This window comes from Dipteris shenzhenensis, chromosome 29 (assembly GCF_047967505.1).
Source record: "Dipteris shenzhenensis isolate YYH24624 ecotype China chromosome 29, Dip_SZ_1.0, whole genome shotgun sequence".
Taxonomy (NCBI): Eukaryota; Viridiplantae; Streptophyta; class Polypodiopsida; order Gleicheniales; family Dipteridaceae; genus Dipteris; species Dipteris shenzhenensis.
The window spans coordinates 3331087-3343624 of record NC_141624.1 but is presented as its reverse complement, the minus strand read 5'-3'; the positions used below and the strand labels follow the sequence as shown (position 1 = coordinate 3343624).

Below are 12538 nucleotides of genomic sequence, written 5' to 3'. Positions count from 1 at the left end.
ATGGTCACATTTTGTCCCATTTAGTCACCCATGTTTTATATAATGAATAAATCAACATAAGATGAGCACTCTTGAGCACAGATTGAATTATCTTGATTATCTCAGCATCAATGGTTAAGCTATCATAAATTAAATGTGCTTAGCTTACAATAACCAAGAAAAAGGTTTTCTTCTACTTAATTCCACCCAGCATTGCTTGCAATATCAAAGGACTCAAACAAAAACTAATTTACCTCAATCATGAAATGGGAAGCCTACCATTTATGAAATCTCTCTAACATCATTAGCAAGAAAAACATTAAATCATAGATTTGATGGACTGCGTGTAAGTTACAAGCTTTGTTGTACATGTAAAAGAGTCTACCAAGCAAAGGCCACCATACTCCCAGATATCCGCAAGTCCCCATAAGCTACGCATGTCCCTGCAAAGACACGCGCCGTCAGCACATGCAACTCGCCTTTCAAGAAAACCAAATGTGGAGAGAGAGAGAGAGAGAGTATTTGACTTTTGTATATGGACTGGTGGATCATTCTTAAAATGGTGCAATGTAAAGCAAGTGATAGACTTCTCAAGCCAAACACATGATTGAGAACTTTAAACCTCCATTTCTACTATGTAGAGCCACACATGCTGATACTGCGAGAATAGCAACTATAAGTATAATTTGGATAATGAGGGTAACTTCTGCTGCCGCAATCGAAACCTAAAAACTCATCTAGTTCCATGAACAGTGAGAAACAACATGGAAGGAAGAAAACTACCGCTGACTGAAATAGAAGCTCCACCAGTTGATCACTGGTCGCGGACCTCGAAATATTGCCGGTTCTTGATCGCGATGTCGAACATGTGCACTGGCTTGAATCTCCTGAAATCTCTGGGCACCGTGATAAGGTGTGTAGAGTGGCCCCTGTGGAACTAGATGCTGCCGGGCTCCTCGTTGGGGTATCGCAACCATCTGATGGCCGTCAACTTCTGCTCGAGAAGAGCATAAGAAGAGATGATCTGGTTGGAGGGCACGTAAACGAGGACTTTTCCGCGCCTGCCTGGTTGAGACTCAGACTTGTCGATGTTGTCGGGGTTGGGATTGGGATCAAGGTGAGCGATGCCACGATGGTTGAAGACCCAAACACCTGCCATGCTTGGGGAGGGCGGAATTGGGAGGCTGTACTAAGCAAGGAAAAACCGGGAAGCTTTCTGGTGACAATCTAACGTAGAGAGAGGGTAGCAAGGCTATGTAATGAGCTGCTGCGGTGTGGGGATGGAACTCTATGGAAAGCTTTCTCGCCAAAGACAACAATCTTGGAACTTATTGAGAGCTGAGGGTGGCACACTACTCATAATGGCGGCTAAGGGCCAGCGCCTTTTATAACGAGCAAAACCTCAGATTATTCCATAATCTCCATTTATCTAGGGCGTTAACCCCGCATTTAACCAAGCCACGTGACATGGAGCGCAGGAGTGCTAGGACAGTGGCGTTTGCTGATGTTTCTCCTGCTTCAGCTTACCCATTTGTTGCGGTCTAAGGTCCTCTACACACAGAAGGCTGCCAGCTCGCTACTAGAGTGAGGTTGATGAACGAAAATCGGCAAAACGAAATCTCGCATCACACCCCTTGGGACATCATATTTGCCATGGTGGACTCCAGGTCCTGCTTGTCGAGCAGCTGCCCACGCTGGGAGGGGTTTCGATGCGCCGGGAGTCAACGCATCTGTGTACAGCTTGCTGTTTCGCCAGTATGCATACTGCCACGAAGGCAAGCTTGCGTTCCAAACCAGCCCACTATGACTCCTTTCAACTTTCTTTCCTTCTCCTTGGTGATTCTCTTATGATAATAGATGCTTCTCTTTCTGCCTTCCTTCTCATCAACTGTCGTCTTTTTCAGCTGTGCCGCGGCTGCTCCCCCTCCCTTGGGTCCTTCCTTTAACTTTTCGCCGCTGATGCGTCATGGTATTCCAGCCGTCCCATACTGAATCTGTTTGCTACACCTCCAATAGCCCACTGCTACATGCGTCGACGTCCTTCAATCGCACCTGTCGTTCGTTCTGTTTCCCCGGCGCATGACGAAGGATCGCCACAGTTATGCCCATCTCTACGTGCATCGCCTACTGGGCAGCGCCCCGTTACCTGAAATAATGTAGCGACCTTCCTTTATACCAATAACACGACTGCCACCCCTTTGCATAATCAGTATACCTTGCTCCTTCGACTTGAGTACCTGGATGTGTGGGAAGATAATGGATTTGAGATCGAATTATTCAATCTCTAGTCCGCAGGGGAGGTTGCGAATTGTTATCATTTCGAATCGAAGAGAACCGGTGAGCTGAATCAAGCGTCGCTGTTTTGAGATCGGTGAGAATTTTTTCAAGATGGCCATCGTTGGCCAAGACGGCATCGCGGTTCGTGGGCAGATGATTCGTTGCCGGGATCTTTCTTTGTTAGGGTGCTTGCTCATATTGTTGCTCCGGAAACGCATATATTCGCGAAAAAGCCAAACATTCTTTTGTAGCGGGAAACAATAAAGGCTTTGTTTTGAAATTCCCATTTACGAAGAATACGGAAGGTTGCTTAGAGGCACCGCAACGATCACAAAAAAGAGCAACATAATTTAAACCAAATAAAATTTTCCGTGACCCAAACCTTAACATAACCCAATTATCCAAGCTTTGGAGCCATCAACGAAACCTTAGGGTTGCTTACATCCACAGCAAGAATCCAAAAAGACTCACATAATATAAAGAAACAAATGTATCTAATAACAAATACGCTATGTGCTAGCACTAATACCATTTCGTTCAATATGTGACATGATAATTTTTCCGAAGGAAATAATTGTACTCAAATAAGGAAAATTTTAATTTTAATTTTTCTTACATTTTCACAGAGTGATGGGTGTTGTAAAAAGGATTTTGGAAAAAACTTTATAGATTGAATAGGAAAAGGGTGCATTTTATTAATGAAAATTTCAAAGATAAGGGGTTTAATAGATAGGCCTTGAACACACGTGATATATATGGTTTATACATAGTGATCCCCCCAAGAAGTGTCTATTAAGTTTAATCTCAACTTTTAAGCTCTGTAATTTAACAAGCTAGCAACCATCTATAGTATTTCAATCAAGTAACCATTGGAACAATGGTGAATATTAGATGTTGTAATCCTTTTAAGGATCATTAGATATCTAGGGAGAAGGAAAATAGCATGCATTTGGAGGTGGACAACCAAGAGGATTTAGAAGGTGAAAAGTGGAAGGAGAGGAGACTAAAGACCAAAAAGAACCAAGTCACAAACATCAATTCAACATTTTCTTTTCAAATGGCAATGCTTGAGACATCAATGTGAAGTAAAAGGGAAATGCTAACGTGGAGGGGCCATTTTCTAGAGACATTCATGGAGTTTGATAAATGCAATTGGTGCACTCTACATAGGCCACTATATTGCTTCCTAGTGGGTTCATGAATTGTTAATTTCTAGCTTTGTCTTATATATGCAAATTAAAAAAGTAAGGCTTTATTTTGTAGCTACAAGTTTATGTCTATATAGAACAAGCTCACTATGGTTTTTAAGGTTATGGATTTCCAAATCATGATCGATGTTCTTTCTCATACATTTAATTCAATATTTGCAACTGAGATTCATAAGATGATTTTTTAATCATTAGGCATTTTCTCATTGTATTGTGATCCATTAAACATTGACAATCAAAATCTTTTTATTGGAATGATGGAGTTGAAATACAACTGTATGACCAAAACACTTTGCTTTGATAGCTAGTGTTAAGGGGTATGAAATTGAATTGCATTGCTAATGCTGTGCATGAGATAGACACCTAAAGAGATTTCCCCCATATTCCATGTTAAAGAAATGGAAAGAGTTTAGACATTATTTAAGAGTCAAAACACTTTCTTTGATATGCCATATTATCCAAAGGCAAGAAATTGGAATGAATTACTAATGCTGTCAATGGGATAGACCTAAGAGCGATTCCCCCATATTCCATTGTCGCTTTGCCTATGTGCCATGAGGTAAAGCCATGGAAAGAGTGTAGACATTGTTGAAGTAGATTTACATCTAATACCCCCACTGACTATATTATTGTATTTTATGCAACTGTATGCTAACTAGAAAAATAAGCACAAAAGGAGACATTTATGACTATCTCTTAGAGCTCATCATGGGAGACACCCACGAGTGAAATCTTTGGAGAAGGTCAAGGATTTCCATAATGGCTTGGATAAGCATATATGTATACATGCTATGCGACTCTATATTACTTGAATTAAACCTACAAGTAAGAGATAATTCAACCTGGAACTTGTTAGTGTATCATCCCACCGAAAGCTCATATTTGGCCTTTGCAAACATGTTACAAAAGAAAATTTTAGCTACCACATGAGATGCATACCACCCTACTTACATTTAGCATCATTGCAATATATTTTCATAAACAGATGGCTTATGCTTTAGATGCACCTCACCATGGATTCCATTGAGTAGAGCTCCTGTACCTTCCTCATCAAAGTATGGCATGCCTTTTTACCATGATCTTCTTAGAACCTTATAGAATTCTCTCTTGAAACTAATTCTTTCCACTTTGGAGCCATTTCAATGCCATGTGTCCATAAGTTGAATGTAGGCCTTTATCTTCCCTCGAGTGTAGTCCATATTATAGCCTAGGCTTAGGATCTAGATTCCAACAATTTTAACTTGGTGGCCAATATTACAAACGAATTGGACCTTAGAAGCGGAACATTCTTTCAAAGACATGGCAAGATAAGATGAATAAATTTGAATATAACTCATAGAAGTTGGGATGCTACATGATTCTCCCTTTATTTGGATATCTCAAAGTCTAATGCTAATCTCTCCCATTTGTGCTCCTATCTCGTCAATGGCATTTTTCAAGTGTAATCAGCATTGCAAACCAAATTTCTCAACCAAACCTATATACCACATCTCTTGAAACCCCCTTCCATCCATCGAGCTATCCTGGATATCCCAACAGAGGTGACAATAAGCGGGTTATAGCATCATTGTTTGCTTGGGTGTAGCCATTTTTGGCGACTAGGCTCAGGGACTTTTTTGTATATGGGTGTCTTGCATGATCCATAACTTATGCATTACTTAATGGAATTCAGCAAACTTTGTCTTCAAGTTGTAGTACACATTCCAAACTTGAACATGAGAGCAAATAAATATGGAATAAGGATTTGGGCCGAAACCATTAAAGCAATACAAGTGTTAAATTACACGGCGCAACGGAACAAAAACCCAACAAAGAATAGAGTACACTGCAAATTGGAGACAAACAAAATTTTCCTTGAATACTGATGTAGTACAGATGATGGCTCCATCCACCCGTGCACTCCCACAATGGAGCTTAGATGGCGATCTAGACATATACTAGGTGAAGAGATACTAGCTGGAAGATCTCTGTTCGAAGATCTAATTTGATCTGATCTGATCTGATGCAATGGACTAGGAAGGTCGCCTCTTCATAGCTATGAGGTGGTAGTCAGATCAACATAGTCAGTGGAGCCAGCCAGTCAACCTAGTCGGTGGAGCCGATCAGTCAACCTAGTCAGTGGAACTAACTAGTCATCCATGGAATATTCAGGGAATATCCTTGGGACCCCTCAGATGGGGGCCAGCTAGCCCCCAGACCCTAGAGAAAGCAAGGGGCTCCCACACAATCAAGACAATGTGCCTCATTGTGCTACCAGCTTACATACCCTGCCTAGCCCATAGACTAGACTCACATAGATCACCTTTCTACCATCAACGGTCTCATTGATAGACCTCATCTGACATGCAAGTCAGGATCCATTCAGTGTCCCGGGCTCACACATGGCTTCTCCTCATATGGGGACCTTACAACTTGAGCTCCTTGGACAACTGGTGGTTACCAGGAGGGTGGGGCATTGAGCATATCTAACACCCCCCCTCAATGTCCACCCATAGGTGAACTAGCTTCTCAGCCCAATGCCAAGTCTCTAAAGATCCCTGAAGCAAATCCTTCTCGAGTGCCTTGGTGAAGATATCTACTCCATTTTGCTCTATTGTGGACAATAGACCAATTCCACTATCCCGTCCTCATTATGCACATAGTGATACTGAATCTCTATATGATTTGTGTGCACATGAAACACTAGATTTTTAGCAATGGCCATTCAACTTTGATTGCCGCACCTCATCATAGTTGCCTCATCTTCTTGCACTCCCATGTGCCATAAGATCCTCCTCAGCCACACCGCTTCACATACAGCAAAACATGCTGCCTCTTGTACTCGGCCTCGGTAGAAGACAATGCCACTGTTGGTTGTTTCCTATTGATCCAAGAGAAGATACCTAAACCTAAAGAGTAACAATATCCAGAAGCTGATTTCCTAGAATCAATATCTCCATCCCAATCTGAGTCATAATGATTAGCCAAGGAAGTGCCCGTACCATAGGTGATGCCATAATCAAGAGTGCCCTTCACATACCTAAGCACTCGCATCCCTACATTCCAATGATTCTCCTGGGGATTATTGGAGAACTTGCTCAAAACGCCAACAACAAAACTAATGTCCGGTCTTGTGTTGCACAGATAGATCAAACTGCCGACCAACTTCTTGTACCTCCCAATGTCTACTGGTGGTGAGGCATCCTCCATAGAGACCCTCGCATTTACCTCCATAGGTGTAGCTATCTACTTGCACTTGGACATACCAAATGCCTTCAAGATCTCCCTTGCACATTTCTGCTTAGAGATGTAGATCTTGCCTAGCTCTTGCCAGACTTCGATCCTCAAACAGTAGTGCATCAAGCCTAAGTCTGTCATCTCAAACTTAGTGCTCAATGCCTTTCTAGCCTGCTAGATCATGTCTTCATAGTCACCTGTAATAAGGAGATCATCCACATATAGAACAACAATAGCAAATTTTTCACCTTTCCTATACACATATAAGTTAGCATCTGAGGCACATCTTTTGAAGTTTAATTTATGAAAGAATTTGTCTATCCATTGGCACCATGCTCTTGGGGCCTGTTTCAACCCGTACAATGCCTTCTTTAGCTTGCATACCTTGGTCTCAGAATGGGGGGCCTCAAACCCTAGTGACTGAGCCATGTACACCTCCTCCTTAAGGTCACCATTCAAGAATACTGATTTAACATCCATTTGATAAACTGACCACTTTTTATGAGTAGCCACCAAGAGTATTGTGCGAATAGTGGTCATTCTGGCAGTCGGAGCGAAAGAATTCCTAAAAATCAAACCCTTCAACCTGCAAAAATCCTTGTGCAACCAACCTGGCTTTGTACTTTTTCAAAGTTCCTCTAGCCTTGTACTTTACCATCTAGCAGTGAAGGTTGGTGGGTGAATCCTCAACGCTTGGATTGTTGCTACAGCTGCTGCTGAACACGACCCACTTCCTAATGCCATCACTCTATATGATGTTGAAACCCTCGCCTCTCTTCTACTCTTCGATCCTTAGAGCCACCTGAGCTTTGATACCATGTTAAATTACATGGCACAGCGGAACAAAAACTATACAAAGAATAGAGAGTACACAGCACATTGGAGACGAACAAAATTTTCCTTCAATACTAATGTAGTACAGATGATGGCTCTGTCCACCCATGCACTCCCACAATGGAGCTTAGATGGCAATCTAGACAGATACTAGGTGAAGAGCTACTAGCAGGAAGATCTGATATGATCTGATGTAATGGATTGGGAAGGTCGCCTCTTTATAGGCTATGAGGGTGGTAGTCGGATCAATGTAATCGGTGGACTAGACCAGTCAACCTAGTCAGTGGAACCAACTAGTCAACCTAGTCAGTGGAACCAACTACTCATCCATGGAATATTTAGGGAATATCTCGGGGGCCAGCTGGACCCTAGACCCCAGTGAGAGTAAGGGGCTCTCACACAATCAAGACAATGTGCCTCGTTGTGCTACCAGCTTACCTACTGTGCCTAGGCCATTGGCTAACTCAAATAGATCACCTTTCTACCATCAAGGTTCTCATTTTGATAGACCTCATCGGACATGCAAGTTAGGAATATCCATCCAGTGTCTCGGGCTCACACATGGCTTCTCCTCATACAGGGGCCTTACAACTTGAGCACCTTGGACCACTGGTGGTTACCAGGAGGGTGGGGCATTGAGCATATCTAACAACAAGTGCTATGTTGCATGTGAAGCATGCATCCTAAAGACTATAGGATATAGCGGCTTATTCAATAACGTCAAAATTTTGTTCTATACATACATGCAACCAAGTAATCATTCTAAAGTACACTACATGATCTTCTCCTTAACCCAAGGATCACACACCTAAATGAGATCATTATGCATGGGTTAATGGGTCTCCAATGTTGTGGCGTATTTAGATGCAAAATAGAGAATACAGAATGTGAGATTTTGGTGTACTTGTTTGCTTTCCAAACATTGCCCATGATTACCAAAGCACATAATTTAAACAAAAACATCAATGCTTTTTTGCAAGCCCACATATCCAAGAATTGAGGTGAGGAGAATGAGACAATATGTAAAATAGTTTTGCCAATATCAATGATGGGCTACGGTTCAATCTCATCCTCAATGAGATCAACCCTTGCCAAACTATCTACTTCAAAATCCAAACAAGTGTTTAGATCTACAAATACATTCAACCCACTACTACTTGTGCTACTCATGTGCTCATAGAAATCAGCATCACCAATGGTAGGCTCGTCCTCACGGGTAATGGCCTCAATATCTGTATCTCCTATCTCATGATCCCTCCTCTCTCGTATCACGGTCATCATCACCTCCATGGCCATGATCATCCTCCATATGCTCCATATTAGTAAATGTACTATACATAACTTTGGAATGTGGCATAATAGGTATGACTTGCCACCATCTATTATTATCCACCATTGGTTGACAGACAACCTAATTCAAACACAAATACAATCATGTTATTTTCCTTGCATCAAATATTCAAAAGCGAGTATTTTTATATGTGTGCATAGTACCTGTTCACATTGTTGCGGTAGTACTAGTGTGTCCTTACTACTTTGCCAAAACTTTGTGGAGTCAATAGTTACAAAGCCACTTGCATGGCATTTGATTGTTGCAGTAGGGCCTCTTTGCACCACGTCCTTAAACCACTTTACATCCAAAACATACACAAAGAAGCGTCGAAAGTCAAGCTTAATAATATCTTGGATTATGCCACAATAATCATCCATGCATTAGGGAAAAAGGGAACTCATTTTGGGGCCCTGTAAGAAATTCACTATTTTTTGATTTATTTCTCTCCTAAAAGACCTCAAAAATAGTAAAATACGGAAACGTGGCTCAGAACTGTCAGTAAAGACTACAGAACTATCAATTCAAAAAGGAATAAGATAATCTTTTGTCTAACTAACACGATTTTGCATTAAATATCCTCTTAGATTTTTTTTTGTTTACCAAAGATTCCGCATCTCTTTGGCCGACGTGTGCAGGCCTTTCATAAAGAGTCCATCACTGAACTTAGTGATTGCAAGTTTCAAAATATTCACATGGATACCGCCACACTTCCACGATTCATGTTACAAAACGACTATGAGATTGAAAAACAAACTTCGCAACCTGAGAAGCACAAAAAATGGCCGATACTAGTGAGTCACTATCTCAGAAGAAGCGATTACACCATCTTCACATCGACTTAGAAGAACAATATGCTCCAGCACAAAAAATACGAAAGGATACGGTGTTGAATGCTCAACAGCGGGAAAATATGAGAAGAGAAGGGCTTCAACATATTGACTTATGGTGCGATGGAAGCATATATCCAAAATGTCAAGTAAAAAACTCTACACCTCCATTTGTCAATCCCACCACATTACTGAGGTTTGACAGCGATGGACAAAATGGACTTCTTGGTTATATTTCAGCGCAATCTGCATTTGTGGAAACGTATAAAATGATGTACCTACAAGAAAAGGGGGCCAAGATGCAGGAGATAGCCATTCATGCAAAATTGGAGCAGCAGTTGCAGAATGAAATTGAGAAGCATTCAAAGAGTAAAAAAGAGTTGACAAGAGCAAGAAAGAAGAGAACCGTGCTTGGAGACAGACTACGTAGCAGGAAGATTAAAAACATTGCAAATTTGAAGGCTGGGACTGGTGGATGCAAGCGACGAATTCAGGAAGCAAGGTTAGATTGAAATTTATCATTTTGTATACTCAAAAAGGCTCTCTTCCAGACTATATCTATTTCGTCGATTGTCGCAAAATAAGAATGGAGGTGCTGAATGATATAGTCATATTGTGTTGTTACTACAGGAAATTATTGGAGCCTACAAAAGAAAATATGGACCCGAACCTTCTTCCTCTTAAACAAATGAAAGGATTGCTTTCTTGCGGTGTAGCAAAAGGTTTGATTGAGGAAAAAAAATACAAAATAGTCAAACGCAATGTTGTAGAGGACTTTGTATCCAATAATCAAGTTGATGGCACTATAATCCAAGAGGCTCTTGATGTTAGTGGAGTTAGCAGGAAGGGATATAGTTCGATTTTCCATGCGATATCCTCAACTTTGAAAGATCAAAAGATTAAACGAGTTTTACTGCCAAATCCAGCAACCGTGTGGAGGATAAGAGGTCATTTGAATGAAAGTATAGATGAATTTATTGGGCAATATATCCATATTGAAGAAATATTTCATGGTGTTAAAGGAACCACTGTGTATGATCCTTGGAACAATATATTTTTAGATCTGCAACAACTTTAAAAAAGAATGGTCGAGTTTTATGGAATAACATTTGAGGAGTGCAAAGGCATTTTGAAATTTGTTATCAACCTGGATGAGTGTGAGGTTGTAAAGGAAAAGAAAATGGAAAGAGTTACTATTACATTGATGAATGAAGCAATTGATACATCATTGACTGAAGCGAGTTCGAAGTATTTTAGTGTGCAGTCAGAGAAACACATATGGTGGTTAGGCTCCTTCCAGGTATGATCATTTTTTGTTTTATACTTGATTTTGGTCATTGTTTTCAAATCTGATATAGTAATACTTTTGTTTTCTATAATCTGGCAGGTCAAGACCGAAGACCATGAAACACTAGATTGGGTGTTTCATCACACGGAAATACCAAGAATAATCAAAAGACAAGTGTAAGGCGAGAATCTCCATGTTGCAGGAAAAGGTGATTTTCAAGTAGAGTGGCACATGGCCGGGGATCTTAAAACACTTAAGTGCATGTATAACATTAGTAAAGGAGGCAACTCAAAGTCTCCTTGTCTTTATTGCAAAGAATCAGCTCAAGTAATGGATTCAAAATGGTGGAAGAGAGCACCTAATAGAGATAAAGTTGACCCTGACTTCAAGGCCATTCTGGACATTCCACTATGTAATGTTCACATCTGCACATTGCATGGTCTATGTCGAATTATTGAGAAATTGGTATTTTTATATATTGGATTTGCTTGGAAACTCCGTCCCGAAAAAAATAGAAAGGATGCTCTTCAAGCATTGGAAAAAGTGTTATCCGGTACAGGTCTGCATGGAGGAGATGTTCAAATCACAAAGGATTTTAAAAAGTCTACCAATGGCAAGGAGGTACGTACCAATCAAGCCCTCTATTGGTGGTGTTAAGGCAAGAAGATTCTTGTCTCGACCCAAACATAGTAAGCAAGTAAGGCAAGGTAGAACAGTTTCAAAGATTAATTATGGATTGTGGAAGCAAGTCCATAATGCTGTGAAAGATCATGAGGCAGATGGGGAAGCACGAAATAGGAAGGCAGAGGTGTGGAGGTCTCTTGATCAACTCTTCATGTTCTGTGACAAAGTAACATGGACAAAGAGTGATTACAAGAACTTTGAGGAGGCAATTAAACATTTTGGAAAGTCAATGAAAGATGTGTGGACAGCCTGCAATATAACTCACTACATGGTAAGGTTATGTCTTTTTCTTTTAGTTAAGTGTGATCCTCTTTTTTTTAATTACTTACTATGCATTCTTATGTCTTACAGCATATCATATACAACCACCTTCCCTATTTTGTCAAAAAGTATGGATGCCCAGCTATTTGGTCTACCCAAGGCATGGAGAAGTCTCACTACATGGCACGTAATGCATTTTTTAGACACACACAACACTATGGAGGGAGTCAGAAGGCAAATAGTCTGAAGGAAGTCTTCCAATGGTTTTACTGAGGCATACTACAGAGGCTGCATGCTAAAAGAAAAGCTGCTAGCTCCAAAATCAAGCTTGCTTTTCTTCTAGCCCAAAAGCAAAGATGAAGACAAGCTCTAGACAATTCAATTGCAGCAGAGAGACATAGACAATGGAGGGAATCGAAGATATTTAGAAACCATAAATGGACAAGTAAACATGAATAGGACTCATTTGTAACTTATTGGTAGAGTGAACCAAGGCTCTCATACCACATGTTGTAGTTGCAAAAAGGTTTCAGCAAGTGAAATCACTGTAGGAATGCAGATCTTCAAGTGTGATATTTGCATGTGAGGGTAAAACTGTATTCTTGCCTTCATCAACCCCTGTCATTCTGGT

At 40.7% G+C, this 12538-nt stretch overlaps 1 pseudogene across 1 annotated transcript; it reads right to left on the bottom strand.

The window, feature by feature from the left end:
- Positions 1-322: 322 nt before the first annotated feature.
- LOC147882316 (flowering-promoting factor 1-like protein 1) lies at positions 323-1271 on the bottom strand (annotated as a pseudogene). The gene is made up of 2 exons (XR_015543840.1): positions 763-1271; positions 323-422 (listed from the first exon to the last, which is right to left on the bottom strand). The product of XR_015543840.1 is annotated as a flowering-promoting factor 1-like protein 1 (transcript).
- Between the last annotated feature and the right edge of the window lie 11267 nt (positions 1272-12538).